Genomic DNA, 9,101 nt, shown 5'->3' with positions numbered 1-9,101 from the left:
GCACCCAGCTACGCTTTACTGCTGGGTTCGCCATTTGCTTTCCTTAATTGGGAAAAAAAATACCTGCTCTCCAAGAGTTATAATAACTCTGCTACCCTCACGTTCTGTGACACATAAGCAGGGACACAGCACAGTTATTAAACTTAGATAATTCATTCACTAGAGGCAGTGGGGCCTTTCGTTTTCCAAAAAGGGCAAAAATTATATTTGGCCTGCAGTCTTGCGCCAATTTATTTCCTGCCTGGGAAATCTAATCACTGGTAATACAGCATGCTGAGGGGTAGGGGTAAGCCTAGAGGACGTGGACGTGGACGTGGCCGAGGACGCGGAGGGCCAAGTGAGGGTGTGGGCACAGGCCAAGCTCCTGATCCAGGTGTGTCGCAGCTGTCTGCTGCGCGATTAGGAGAGAGGCACGTTTCTGGCGTCCCCACATTCATCGCCCAATTAATGGGTCCACGCGGGAGACGGTTATTAGAAAATGAGCAGTGTGAGCAGGTCCTGTCCTGGATGGCAGAAAGTGCTTCGAGCAACCTATCGTCTACCCGCAGTTCTGCGCCGTCCACTGCTGCCAATCCGAATCCTCTGTCTGCTGCTCCTCCTTCCTCCCAGCCTCCTCAGTCCACTACAATGACACCTGCTCAGGAGCGGGAACACTCCCAGGAACTGTTCTCGGGCCCCTGCTTAGATTGGGCAGCAGCGGTTCCTCTCCCACCAGAGGAGTTTATCGTCACTGATGCCCAACCATTCGAAAGTTCCCGGGGTCCGGGGGAAGAGGCTGGGGACTTCCGCCAACTGTCTCAACAACTTTCTGTGGGTGAGGAGGACGATGACGATCAGACACAGTTGTCTTGCAGTGAGGTAGTAGTAAGGGCAGTAAGTCCCAGGGAGCAGCGCACAGAGGATTCGGAGGAAGAGCAGCAGGACGATGAGGTGACTGACCCCACCTGGTGTGCAACGCTTACTCAGGAGGACAGGTCTTCAGAGGGGGAGTCAAGGGCATCAGCAGGGCAGGTTGCAAGAGGCAGTGCGGTGGCCAGGGGTAGAGGCAGGGCCAGACCGAATAATCCACCAAGTGTTTCCCAAAGCGCCCCCTCGCGCCATGCCACCCTGCGTAGGCCGAGGTGCTCTAAGGTCTGGCAGTTTTTCACAGAGACGCCTGACGACCGACGAACAGTGGTGTGCAACCTTTGTCGCGCAAAGCTCAGCCGGGGAGCCAACACCAACAGCCTCACCACCACCACCATGCGCAGACATATGATGGCCAAGCACCCCGCAAGGTGGGACAAAGGCCGTTCACCGTCTCCGGTTTGCACCCCTGCCTCTCCCCCTGTGCCCCAACCTGCCACTGAGATGCAACCCCCCTCTCAGGACACAGGCACTACCGCCTCATGGCCTGCACCCACACCCTCATCTCCGCTGTCCTCGGCCCCATCCAGCAGTGTAGTTCAGCGCACCGTTCAGCCGTCGCTTGCGCAAGTGTTCGAGCGCAAGCGCAAGTACGCCGCCACGCACCCGCACGCTCAAACGTTAACCGTCCGCATCGCAAAATTCATCAGCCTTGAGATGCTGCCGTATAGGGTTGTGGAAACGGAGTCCTTCAAAAGTATCATGGAGGCGGCGGCCCCGCGCTACTCAGTTCCCAGTCGCCACTACTTTTCCCGATGTGCCGTCCCAGCCCTGCACGACCACGTCTCCCGCAACATTGTGCGCGCCCTCACCAACGCGGTTACTGCCACGGTCCACTTAACTACGGACACGTGGACAAGCACAGGCGGGCAGGGCCACTACATCTCCCTGACGGCACATTGGGTGAATTTAGTGGAGGCTGGGACAGAGTCAGAGCCTGGGACCGCTCACGTCCTACCCACCCCCAGAATTGCGGGCCCCAGCTCGGTGCTGGTATCTGCGGAGGTGTATGCTTCCTCCACTAAAGCACCCTCCTCCTCCTCCTCCTCCTCTGTCTCACAATCAAGATGTGTTAGCAGCAGCATGTCGCCAGCAGTCGGTGTCGCGCGGTGTGGCAGCACAGCGGTGGGCAAGCGTCAGCAGGCCGTGCTGAAACTACTCAGCTTAGGCGATAAGAGGCACACGGCCCACGAACTGCTGCAGGGTCTGACACAGCAGACCGACCGCTGGCTTGCGCCGCTGAGCCTCCAACCGGGCATGGTCGTGTGTGACAACGGCCGTAACCTGGTGGCGGCTCTGCAGCTTGGCAGCCTCACGCACGTGCCATGCCTGGCCCACGTCTTTAATTTGGTGGTTCAGCGGTTTCTGAAAAGCTACCCACGCTTGTCAGACCTGCTCGTAAAGGCGCGCCGGCTCTGCGCACATTTCCGCAAGTCCCACACGGACGCTGCCACCCTGCGCACCCTGCAACATCACTTTAAGCTGCCAGTGCACCGACTGCTGTGCGACGTGCCCACACGGTGGAACTCTACGCTCCACATGTTGGCCAGGCTCTATGAACAACGGAGAGCTATAGTCGAATACCAACTCCAACATGGGCGGCGCAGTGGGAGTCAGCCTCCTCAATTCCTTTCAGAAGAGTGGGCCTGGTTGGCAGACATCTGCCATGTCCTTGGTAATTTTGAGGAGTCTACCCAGGTGGTGAGCGGCGATGCTACAATCATTAGCGTCACCATTCCTCTGCTATGCATCTTGAGAAATTCCCTGCAAACCATAAAGGCAGCTGCTTTGCGCTCGGAAACGGGGGCGGGGGAAGACAGTATGCCGCTGGATAGTCAGGGCACCCTCCTGTCTATTTCTCAGCGCGTACAGGAGGAGGAGGAGGAGCATGAGGAGGATGAGGAGGAGGGGGAAGAGACAGCTTGGCCCGCTGCTGACGGTACACCGGCTGATTGCCTGTCATCCTTTCAGCGTGTATGGCCTGAGGAGGAGGAGGAGGAGGAGGAGGATCCTGAAAGTGATCTTCCTAGTGAAGACAGCCATGTGTTGCGTACAGGTACCCTGGCACACATGGCTGACTTCATGTTAGGATGCCTTTCTCGTGACCCTCGCGTTGCACGCATTCTGGCCACGACGGATTACTGGGTGTACACACTGCTCGATCCACGGTATAAGGAGAACCTGCCCACTCTGATTCCCGAAGAGGAAAGGGGTTCGAGAGTGTTGCTATACCACAGGACCCTTGCGGACAAGCTGATGGTAAAATTCCCAGCCGACAGCGCTAGTGGCAGAAGGCGCAGTTCCGAGGGCCATGTTGCAGGGGATGTGCGTAGATCGAGCAGCATGTACATCCCAGGCAGTGCAACAGTCTTTAAGGGCCTGGCCAGCTTTATGGCTCCCCACCAAGACTGTGTCACCGCTCCCCAGTCACGGCTGAGTCGGCGGGAGCACTGCAAAAGGATGGTGAGGGAGTACGTAGCGGATCGCACGACCATCCTTGGTGACGCCTCTGCCCCCTACAACTACTGGGTGTCGAAGCTGGACACGTGGCCTGAACTAGCCCTGTATGCCCTTGAGGTGCTTGCTTGTCCTGCGGCTAGCGTGTTGTCGGAGAGGGTGTTTAGTGCGGCTGGGGGAATCATCACAGATAAGCGTAGCCGCTTGTCAACCGACAGTGCCGACAGGCTAACACTCATCAAGATGAACAAAGGCTGGATTTCCCCAGACTTCTGTTCTCCACCAGCGGACAGCAGCGATACGTAAGCAATACGTAGGCTGCACCCGCGGATGGAAGCTACGTTCTCTCTCACCATCCAAAACGGGGACATTTCTGCTTCATCAATCTGTGTCTAATATTCCTCCTCCTCCTCCTCCTGCTCCACCTCCTGAAACCTCACGTAATCACGCTGAACGGGCAATTTTTCTTAGGGCCACAAGGCTCACTCAAATAATTTTTCAGAACAATTTTTATAAGTTTCAATGCGCTTAAAAGCATTGGAACTTTAACTTGAACCAATTTTTCGTTACACTGGGCTGCCTCCAGGCCTAGTTACCACTTAAGCCACATTAACCAAAGCGATTAATGGGTTTCACCTGCCCTCTTGGCTGGCCATGGCCAATTTTTGGGATGTACATTAGTACTGTTGATACAGCAATTTGTGTGGGCCCTCGCCTACAGTGTAATCAAATTAATTTTTAGCCCACCTGCATTACAGCTGACGTTACCTCAGCTGTGTTGGGCAATGCAATGGGATATTTTTGTGTACCGCCGGTGGGTTCCAGGGAGCCACCCATGCTGTAGGTGCACACTGAGTTTTTAATACATCTGTACACTTCTAAAGAACCCGTCTGACCGGGGCATGCAGTGTGGGCCGAAGCCCACCTGTATTACGCACGACATTACTACCTCAGCTGTGTTGGGCAATGCAATGGGATATTTCTATGTACCGCCGGTGGCTTCCTGGCACCCACCCAGGCAGTGGGTCCACAGGGAGTTAAACCTACATGTGTCCACTTGTAAAGAATCCCAGTCTGACTGGGGCATGCAGTGTGGGCCGAAGCACACCTGTATTACGCACGACATTACTACCTCAGCTGTGTTGGGCAATGCAATGGGATATTTCTATGTACCGCCGGTGGCTTCCTGGCACCCACCCAGGCAGTGGGTCCACAGGGAGTTAAACCTACATGTGTCCACTTGTAAAGAATCCCAGTCTGACTGGGGCATGCAGTGTGGGCCGAAGCCCACCTGTATTACGCACGACATTACTACCTCAGCTGTGTTGGGCAATGCAATGGGATATTTTTGTGTACCGCCGGTGGGTTCCAGGGAGCCACCCATGCTGTGGGTCGACAGGGACTTCACAATAGGGAGTTGTACCTGCCTGTGTCTATGAATTAAAAAGCCCGGTCTGACTGGGGCATGCAGACACCTTGACAGAATGAATAGTGTGTGGCACATAGGTTCCCCATTGCTATGCCCACGTGTGCAGCTCCAGATGGCGGTGGCACAGGATTCTATTTCTCATTGCTTCTGTACAGCATTGTGGGCTATCGCTCCGCCACTTTTAAAGAGGGTCGCTGCCTAGCCGTGCCAACCTCTGCAGTGTATGCCTGCGGTCCCTCGTCATGGCAGACGCAATTCTAAATAGACATGAGCGTGGTGTGGCATGAGGGCAGCTGAAGGCTGCGCAGGGACACTTTGGTGTGCGCTGTGGGGGGGAGGGGGTGCGGTTGGGCAGCATGTAACTCAGGAGAAGTGGCAGTGGAGTGTCATGCAGGCAGTGATTGTGCTTTGTTGGAGGTAGTGTGGTGCTTAGCAAAGGTATGCCATGCTAATGAGCGCTTTTCAGAAGTAAAAGTTGTTGGGAGGGGGGGGGGGCCCACTCTTGCCGCTATTGTGGCTTAATAGTGGGACCTGTGAACTTAGGATGCAGCCCAACATGTAGCCCCTCGCCTGCCCTATCCGTCACTGTGTCATTCCCATCACTTTCCTGAATTGCCCAGATTTTCACACATGAAAACCTTAGCGAGCATCGGCAAAATACAAAAATGTTCTGGTCGCCCATTGACTTCAATGGGGTTCGTTGTTCGAAACGAACCCTCGAGCATCACGGGAAGTTCGTTACGAATAACGAACACCCGAACATTTTGGTGTTCGCTCATCTCTAGTCAAGTACTTAAAGCGGATCTGATACTTTATTTTTTTTCACACAAGAAAGCAGTCAAGGCAACACTCCAACATATAGGCTTACATGCGTGGTTTATTTTTCCATGTTCACAGATACGACATTTCAGTCCCCTTTTGAGCCTTTTTTAAGCAGAGTATAGACACAAATACCCTCCCTCTGACTTAATAACTGATGAAACAGACGCATAACTCATGAAATATACAAAAACCTATTACATATGCGTTAAATGGCCACTTTTTAGAGACCCCCATCTAGTAGCGCGTTGGATCTCCTTTGGGCTTCAGAACCTCAGCAGTTCATTGTGGCATAGATTCCATTAGCTGTAGAAACCATTCTGCAGGAATATTGGCCCATGCGGACAGGAAACTTGCCACAGATTAGATGGAGGTGCTGACATGTTTTGACAGCCCACAGGAAGGGGTCATTACTTCATGCTGCTTGTGAAAATTTTGACCCTCCAATCAGCATGGTACAACTCGAATCTGGATTCATCTGACTGGGAGATGTTTTTCCACTGGTCAGCGATACAATTTATGTGCTCTTTTGCCCACTGGAGTCTTGTCTTTCTGTTACCCAGTAATGGCACTAGAATTGGTCGTCTGCTGTTATAACCCATCCATGCTCATCAGAGTGATTCTTAACATCCTCTGACCCCTTTGGTTTCCAATTTGTTTACATCTACAGGATTCCCTATCACTGGATCTTTGTCTTTAATCACGCCATTCTTTGTATATGCTCCACATTGTTGCACAAGAAAACCCTAGACGGTAGAGAGTATACGAGAGCTTGGTTAGTCTAACACCGATGACCGGGCCTCGTTGGAAGCACTCAGATCGCTGGATTTTCCCATGTAATGTGGATTCACACTGAAACTGATCCACGGAAAACTTTTTACTTGATTTTAGGTTGCACTGCGGGGTCACATGTATTATTTCCATACAGGGAAGTTCTAATCATGGAACAACCGGTGCCTCTAATAGTCGTCATTCAGTGTAATGGGATATATACAGTATATACATAATGGCAAAACTCCCATATACTGTAGAGATATGGTAAAGCCCAATATGTTTGACAGAAACAGAGAAAATAGCATATAGTAGAATGCCAATCCAGTGCTGCCTCTATGGGACCTTTCACACGGGAAGGGATTAGTCCACAATGACATATCTGCGTCACAATGTTATCCATTTGGGGCTTGAATTCCGCACCTATGAAAGTCCACAAGATGTTCCGCAGTTGAAAACGCAACATGATCCAGACTTATTGACAAAATCCGCACCTGTGCTGCGTCCTGTGGACAATGCCGCGCTGCGTGACAAATCCCTAATGCTTTACGACAGACACTTCACATACTGACCATTTACACTTCCATTGAAAATCGTCTTAGCACATGAGCGTGCACTTTGTGAAGCCTGCGGAAATCATGAATCAGTGGGATGATATTCTCTCTACAGGACTATACGGCTAACAAATATGTAAACAGCCTCTAAATGATATTTCCAACCTTTTATGTCTCTAGCATTGGCTGAAGTCCCCGTTCCCTGGAGGATTTCAGAGCAGCAGCATATGGAAGACTTGGCTTCACAGCTACAACACAAGGCTGGAAAATAAGACATGACAACTAGATACAGCGCGCTTCTCCAAGCCTGTAGCAGTGGAACATTACATTCTTAATTATATTGCCATTGTAGCCTTTAAACGTAGAAAGGTATATGGATTCGAGGGCTATTGTATCTCCTTGTGAGAAGCGCCAAGTTGGCCATTCAATGCTCTCCTGGAAAAAGGGGATACAAATTAACTCTTCTTACAAGATCCGAAGAGATCCATGAAGAGCGGCTACAATGTCTCCAAGACATCTCCCGCCCAAGCCTGTCTCTCACAAGAATATTACACCTTGCCCATATAAGCAAATTACACCCAGGCTTAGTTGCAGATAATTACTGCATTTTAGAACTAATTGACATATATGGCCATCATTCATGCAAGGCTTATAAATAGAGAATATGGAAATTGAGAAGAATAATTTATCTACAGGTTGGATATGTTAATCGTCTATGAGAGCTGGTACATCCCACTGTGTCTGAACCTATAAATCTAACCAGGGCTGGCAACAAAGGGAAAAGAACAAATACTGGTATACCAGTAGCCGGCACGCTGCGTAGTCGTTACAGCTAATGGATGGGCAATTGCAGATAACATGATGTGAAACCACCCTAATAATTCTTTGTGCACCATGTGAAATAACTGCAGTACCTGAAAAACAATATTAATAAGGCTGTACAAAGCTCAGTCTCGTAGAACAGAAGTTCAGTTCATGTAACGTAACATACGGTTAGTGCTTAAAGAATTATCACTCTATTTGTATCAATGCAGTGTAATCAAAAACACAGAGTTTGAACTCAGTTGCAAATGTCTCTCTAATCACCAGCTCACACACTGCCCTCTTTGTAATATCGCAGTCCAGAAGCGACAGTGTATGTAAAGACAGTTCGCTCTACAATAAAAGTTCAGTACAGTTCTTGCATTCTCCCACAGGTTGTGGATTACCTAACAGTGTTCCTCAAGGTATGCACACCTAATTTCAGAATGGAGGCTAGCCTCACTTACAGTTTGGTGTGTGAGAATCATCGCTACCACTGTCCTACTGTAGGCTAGTCCAAAGTCAGGAGTATGACTCTGCTTTAATTTCCTTGAATCCTTGGAGCAGCTCTGATGCTTCCACCGAGTTTGAGCCGTAGCACAGATTCCCTCTTTTTGTAGTCTGTCTCCGGTCTCTTGGTTCAGCAGTCGTTGGCCTTTTTCCAGTAGCAGCAGCTCCTCTGCAGACTATTGCATCTCCTGTGGCAGCTTCCAGAAGAACTTCTGCTGGCTTACACAGGCCCTGCGTTCTCTCCTGTGACACCAAAAATTTTCTTTGATATAGCCACAGCTCCAGGCCAGGCTCGGACTGGCTACTAGGGGAACAAGTGAATCCCCCAGTAGGCCCTGAGCCAGAGGTGGCCCCTAGCCCACCACCCTATGCAGGATCTGTCCATATAATGAGTACATGGGAGTCTACCAATTCCTGCTTTCTCCATATAGTTCAGTGGAGACCGGGCTTCACAAAAACACAGCCACCTTACGATCTAAATATATAGAGAATGCTGTGGTGAGATATCTGTGAACAGAGATCAGGTAATATTTGCATGTAGCTGTTCGGGGGTCTCCAGGATGAATCTCACAGGTGAACCCTCAGCTCTCCAGTCTGACAGCTCCAGCCACCAGAAAGTTCCTGCTGAGCATGTTGAGTTCTGCTGTGCCAAAATTTGGCGCACGCTGTGATATCGGTGCAATTTTTGGTGCATCATGCTGTCCATCACCATAGTAACAGTTTAACCCTTTAGGGTGGCTTCACACGGATGTATGTGCAACTACTCTCACTGATACGATGGGGTAGTTGCGCAAAACAGGTTTTTATTTTCTCCTTCTCGGAGCGTTCAAACTCAAGGGCTGTTTAAGCCCTTA

Source organism: Eleutherodactylus coqui, chromosome 6 (assembly GCF_035609145.1).
Source record: "Eleutherodactylus coqui strain aEleCoq1 chromosome 6, aEleCoq1.hap1, whole genome shotgun sequence".
Taxonomy (NCBI): Eukaryota; Metazoa; Chordata; class Amphibia; order Anura; family Eleutherodactylidae; genus Eleutherodactylus; species Eleutherodactylus coqui.
The sequence above is the reverse complement of the archived record's forward strand: the minus strand, read 5'-3'. Positions refer to the sequence as shown.